General features: G+C 42.8%; 1 long non-coding RNA gene across 1 annotated transcript in view; it reads left to right on the top strand.

Annotated features, from left to right (window-relative positions):
- Nucleotides 1–2,249: 2,249 nt before the first annotated feature.
- Nucleotides 2,250–6,351, top strand: part of LOC141950918 (uncharacterized) — a 63,541-nt gene continuing 59,439 nt past the window's right edge. The window contains exons 1-2 of the long non-coding RNA XR_012631202.1: nucleotides 2,250–2,332; nucleotides 3,012–3,105. This is a non-coding gene — a long non-coding RNA (uncharacterized LOC141950918). The remainder of the gene's footprint in view (nucleotides 2,333–3,011; nucleotides 3,106–6,351) is intronic.

The raw sequence follows: 6,351 nt of genomic DNA, 5'->3' as shown, positions 1-6,351 counted from the left end.
CAAATGTCCCCCCCATTCTCCCGGAACCGCCTGTGGGGAAGGGAGCCGCGGCTCCCAGCGCGGCCGAGCCCCGCGCGGGGACCCTGTCCCAGCCTCGCAGGCCCGGAGAGGCCGCCTGGGCGGCGGGAAGGCGCCATTTGGAGCCGGTCGTGCCGTCCCGCCGCGCTCCTGCCGCTGGCCCCGCCAGGGCCTTGCGGAACCCCGCCCGCCGCGAGCCGTAACGCGCCTCTCCGCGCCGCCTCCCGCCCTGCAGCGCCGGGGGTCGGCGGGGAGCGGCCGGTGGCTCCGGCGGGGGGACGGCGGGAAGGGCTCCGGGCCCCGGCGGCGCCGCCGAGGGCCGCGTTAGGGCAGAGCAGCCCTGGCGGGGGGCGTAGCGCCGCCGGGACCCGGCTCGCAGGAGTCTCGTCTTCTTCGTCAAGGAGAGAAACTTGTGTGCGGAGAGCTGAGGAAATGTGTTTATAAAGCCATCTGCGGGCAGTTCAGGTGAGCCCCAGGGGCAACTGCTCGCACCTCACGAGTCTCCTCTCCTGAAGAGGTTCGCTAACCATCAGCACTGCTAGCAAATAGGCTGTGTCCGTTTTCAGCTTAGTTTTCACAAAATACATGACAAAGTAGAGGAAATCATGACCATCGCCAACTGGGTGATGCTATTTACTCCTACTCGCAAGCAGAATGAAAACTGTAATTCAGCTTTCTGGCTGCCTTGCAGGGTTTAGTGTTGGTACAGCCCCTTCGCTCGCTCAGAGGGCCAAAAGGTCTCACCTGCTGTTCAGGGTTAGCTTGTACCACCGCGGGAAGGTGGTGAGGAGATCTCGCTACTCCGCTGTGTCTGTCAGGCTGTCTGCTTCATGTGTCTTCTGTTACAGTTTTGCACAAGTTGCTGTTAACGTTTGTCTTGGACATTACCTAAAAATCAAGTAGACCATGACTTTGGATTCAGACTGTATGTGCAACTTTATGGGCAGTGTTTCCCAATCCCAGAGATTACTTGTTCTGTAAGAACTGTAGTGAATTCCAGCAACACGTTCCTTATTCATAAGGTTTCACACAAGACAACTTTTACGTTGAACAAAACACTCTGTTGGTTGCTACTCAAAAAATAGTAGCACGACCTTACTTCATTACACCTTCACCCCTTCTGAAGTGCAGCATTAGTGACCATGTACAGCCATTAGGAATCTCATGTGTTGCTAAAAAGCAAAATTACAGAAACATCATGAAAGAGTTGCTTCGGCAATCTAAGCGCCACCAGCTCCACCAAACACTACAAGCAATTCAAGCAGAGTAAATGGCATTTGGTGGCATGGTAATCCCCCTTACAGTGTCATTTTCGCTGTTAGCTTTAGGTCTGTTACAACTACCAAACGTCAAAAAAATCTTGTGTTCATAAATCATTTTGGAATCATACATAAGAATATCCAGTGCCATAAACAGTCCCCACTGTTCACTAAAACTTTAGGTTTCTATATGCTGATACATTCCAGGTTTCTGGGTAGGAGGGACTGGCAAAGACCGCTAGTGGCTCCTTCCTTTGTACATCACCTACATCACCTATTTTCTGGTAATTGCCTTGTGGTTAGACTGGAATAGGAGTTCAAAGTGGCTCTCAGGGGAGATGCTTGTAGCTTTGGGGCTGAAGTGAGAAGCTTGGGAGTATCGGTGGAGGAGGCAGCCCTGCTTGTTGATTCCCAGGCATTTCAGGAAAGAAAGTGCTACCTCAAGCTGAGCCAACCACTATAAGCATAAGCAGCCTGACTTCCACTGGGCTGAAGCATTAGAGCTGAAGTCACTTAAAACATTCCCCTCAGGTTTGCCATGTTTGCTACGTTTGCCAGTGCAATTGTGGTATGAAGCAGAACACTTGATTTTTAAACAAAAGATGTTGTTGCTTACAACTTAAGTGACTAGAAAGAGGAAAATTGACTGTTCTACTTCATCATGTACTGCATTAAGGGCACTGCTTGCTAGTAAGTGTATAATATTGTCCCTATATGAAAACATTTACTGGTAAAAATAGTCTCCCTTCTCCTCACTCAATTTATCTTACTTGTGTTTTTTATTGTTGTATAGTTGTCAGAAGCTAAGAATAAATATTTTTAAAGCAATATCAACACACTGCCAGATGACTTCAGGCTTTTCCTGGAAACAAATTATCCAGGTTCTGCTTTTCAGACTTGTGTTGGACTGATGTGGTTTGAGTGAAGTTATTTTTTTTAATGCAGTGCTGAGTCTCTGAAAGTGGTGTTGACCTTTTTCCTGGCTTCTCCTATTTGTGTGAAGGATGATGGTGTGAAGGAAAAGGTGGCATCTCCAAGTACCTCCTTCTACCTTGGTAAGCTTATCTTGAGAGATGAGCTATTTGAAAGCAAAGTTACTGACAACAGAATTCAGAGTGGGCCAACAAGACAACTGTTCCATGCCAGTTCTTCCTGCTTGTCTCGCCATATCCTAGACTGTATCTTTGAAACCAGATGGAATTTATAAATGAACAGATGTATCTCTCCCTCTTCCCACCACCAGCTGTTATACAGTGGACACAGTTTGCTTGTATATCTGAGATAAGCCTTTATTCCAGTAGTTATAATTCCCTTTTATACATGAGGAGCTTTCAGAGCAAGGACTGAAAGTGCAGGCTGAGTAGCCATCATGACAAAGAGAGACCATATGATGGAAATACAGGCTCAAATGCTGATCTTACTGGCTTATGCATTGAATGTCGAAATTTCGATGTGAAACAGCTTACAGACAATTTGGAGGTATGTAGAATGGGACAGTGGTATGAGTGTTGGTCTCATTAATTTGTAATATAAGGACTGAAATTATAAATTCTCTTTTTTTCACATTTAGTGATTACATAGCTACAGGTTTTGCCTTATCATGTATCTGTCAAAATTACCAAACAAGTTCAGTATTTACATAGCTAGAAGAGATCAGGACATGCTTTCTGCTGTGCAATAAGAAGTTGTAAGTAAAAACACAGGCTAACAAGATCTTTGGGTTTATCTGAACAGGAATAGGAGTGAACCTGCAAGAAAGGAACCTCATGATTGCCAGCGACTGCAAGAAAGAGAAGCCTTCAGACTGAGGGAGCTGCTGATCAGTCAGGTAATTGAGTGTCCAAATCTTAAACAGCTTCTGATAAAAATATCCCTGCCTAGATAGGCTGTAATCTGACCTCTCTTAAAGTGGAAATACTCTGCCAAAACTCATAATAAGAGGAATATAAGGCAACATCCTCTATAGGCGTCCTTGTGATACCAGCATGTTAGTTGCAATGTACCAATGAAAGACTTGTAGCACAATAACAAAACTGACACTATTTTTCTTCAAGAATCTGTGTAAAAATCCTCCAGATTATTGATTCAGAGTATACAACACTACCAGACCATTTTCATGCTTACTTTCCAAAAAGAAGTTACATTTACTGCCAGTATTCAGCCATGTAGACATAAGTAATACTGATGAACTAGTGCTGAACGGTAAGACATTTCGTCAGTGAAACAGTTCAAATGTAGGCTTGTACAGCTGTGCTGCCATTTTTATTATTGAATAAACTGTTCTTAATCTGCTAGGAAGAGAGATATGGATGTATGTATTCTGTAAGCAAGACTGAAAGCTGGAGCCTTGATTTTGTTCATTGCCGCTGATAGGAAAGAGGCTCACAGGCTGAAAGTCCCAAAACTATGTATTTATGAAAAAAAAAACCAGGACTATTTGCAGGCACAACTGATTTGAATCTAGGGATCTGAACAAGGGTATAGAAGCCTTAATTTATCATTCAGAAAGGAAGTTGAAGACTCTTAACTTCCATAAGGTCCTTCAGACATGAGGTATCATTAGTAAAATAAATGGGACTAGAACTTTAAATCACTCCATTTTCCATTGTAATAAAATACCAGTGTTATTTTGCTTTAAAAATAGCTTGTCTTTTTCATCAGTTTATGGAAAACTTTCCTTAATGATTTAAGGGCAGTGTGAAGAGACAAATAATATACTTTCCATAACATGTATGAACAGTATTATGAATCTTTTTCATTTTCACCCATTAGGTTTTTTTTAAGTGTTTGCACATACAGAATGATAAAAAAGTCTAGGCTGGAAGATACCTCTGGAGATCACCTGGGCCAACCTTCTGTGGAAAGCAGGGCCTTAGATTAGGGTATCCAAGAGCCTGTCTAGCTGAGTCTTGAGTATTACCAGTAAGGTAGATTCCACCACTTCTTTGGGCAACCTCACAGTTGTTTCTCACAGTGAAGATTTTTATTTATATCCAGACAGAATTTCCCATGAAGCAACTTTTGTCTGTGGCTTCTTGTCCCTTCACCATGCATTCTTGTGAAGGGAGTACCTGTCTTCTCTGTAACTCTTTTAGGTATTGGAAGACCATGATTAGATACTCCCCTGAAACTTCTCTTCCCTAGGCTGAACAAACCCAATTCTTCCAAGCTTTCTTCTGAAGTCAAGTTCTCTGACCCTCTAATGATCTTAGTGGCCATCTCCTTGACCCTCACCAATTTTTCAATGTTTCTCTTGAACTGGGAGGCCCAAAACTGGACACAGCATTCCCTAGGTGGGCTAAAAAGTGCCAAGTAGAGTGGAATAACCATATCCTTTAGTCTACTGGGAACTCTTGCTAACACAGGCCATCATGTGGTAAACTTCTGCTGCAAGGGCACGCTTCTGCCTCGTGTTCAACCTGCCCATCACAACGCCCAGGTCCTGTCCTGCAAAGCTGCTCCCTAGCCAGTTGGTGCGCAGCCTATATTGTTTCTTGTGCTTATTCAGTCCACATCACAGGATTTTGCACTTTTTGAACTTTGCTGAACTTTATGCAGTAGCTGTAAGACCATTTTTGCATTCTGTCAAGGTCCTGATTAGCAGCCCTGCCACCCCGCTTATCAACCATGCTTCCCAGTTTGCTGTAGTCTGTGGACTTCTTGAGTGTGCAGTCCATGCTATCAACCAGGTCATTAATAAAGACATTAAACAGCATTGGTCTCAATATTGTCCCCTGAAAGATGCTGCAGGTCACCAGCTGCCAGCTGGACATTGCAGCACAGGTCACAAACTTTTGAGCCTGGCAACTCATCCAGTTTTCCAACCACTGTATTGCCCACTTCTCCAGTCTATATCTCACCACTGTGGTGATAATATCATTAACAATATTAAACCATTTGGACAAGGCATTTGGGGGCTCTGGTGATGAAGGAGCATTTCTCTTCCAATAGTTGTTTCTTTCATTCCTGGTTAGTTTTATTTTACTTAGTATTTACTCCATTTCTTGTGTTGGAATATAGGATGGTTACCACTATTAGAGCTGCTGATTTATGCATTATACCTGTAAACAGTAGCACATGGGTTTTTATAAGAAGTTTGTATAAGATGACCTAACAAACTCGGTTCCTTTTCAGACTGATTTTATGTTACAAAGTTTTTAATAAGACACTTCTAGTTTTACATCTGAATTAGAAGAATGAAAGTCTGACTGTAATGGCTTTATTTAGCAAGCTTAGATCTGTTTTTTTCAGTACCAGCAGATACCTTATATATTCCTCAGGATGTGAGGTCAGTTAAAGTCCAATAGGACAGTGAACTCTCACTCATCTAGTCTTCTCTAATGCCAAAAATCAGACCTGTTTGAAACACCTTATTAATTTTTTTTGGATATTTTTCTTGGTGATTGTTGTGTATAGATGAATGAGAGAATACCCCTTTCATTGCAATTTGCCCATTACATTTTTTGAAAGTGGCTAGCTAAAAAGTAGATTGTATGTTGTTAGATTTCTCTTAGTTTCGTCTTCTGGCAGAATTACACCAGCCATTGCTTCCTCTGGCTGCAAAAAAACCCCACTGTTTGAGAATGAACATATTCCTGTTTGAGCCATGATTTTTCCCTATTAGTTGTTTGCATGAAGAGGCGGTAGTTGCCAGATACTTAGGGAGGAGTAGAATTCACTTCAAAGCATTCTTAAAAGAGCACTGATGGAATAAACCTCATGTGTTTCTTCCATCAGTACCTACCAGGTACAGTAGCATGGGGAAAATTAGCATGCAGCTTTAGGGAATTGAAAGGTCAACTTATAAATGTGTCTGTTACAGTCATTTGTAATACTTTGCCTAGCAGCTCCTGTGAACAGTAGAATGTTGCCCACAATTCACAGAGCTGTCACGCACAGAGCTTTCCATGCTTCAGCTTTTATCCTTCCATTGTTTTTCACCTTTTCTTAACATAAGGTCTGACAAGCAAAAAAACTTTGCAGAAATACTAAAGTGAGACTCATATTTTGTTTATTCAGATTTAAAGATTCTTACAGGAAATTCTATAAAATAGGGCCTGGAGAGTTCAGAGCT

Source organism: Strix uralensis, chromosome 16 (assembly GCF_047716275.1).
Source record: "Strix uralensis isolate ZFMK-TIS-50842 chromosome 16, bStrUra1, whole genome shotgun sequence".
In the NCBI taxonomy this organism is placed as follows: Eukaryota; Metazoa; Chordata; class Aves; order Strigiformes; family Strigidae; genus Strix; species Strix uralensis.
The sequence above is the reverse complement of the archived record's forward strand: the minus strand, read 5'-3'. Positions and strand labels throughout refer to the sequence as shown.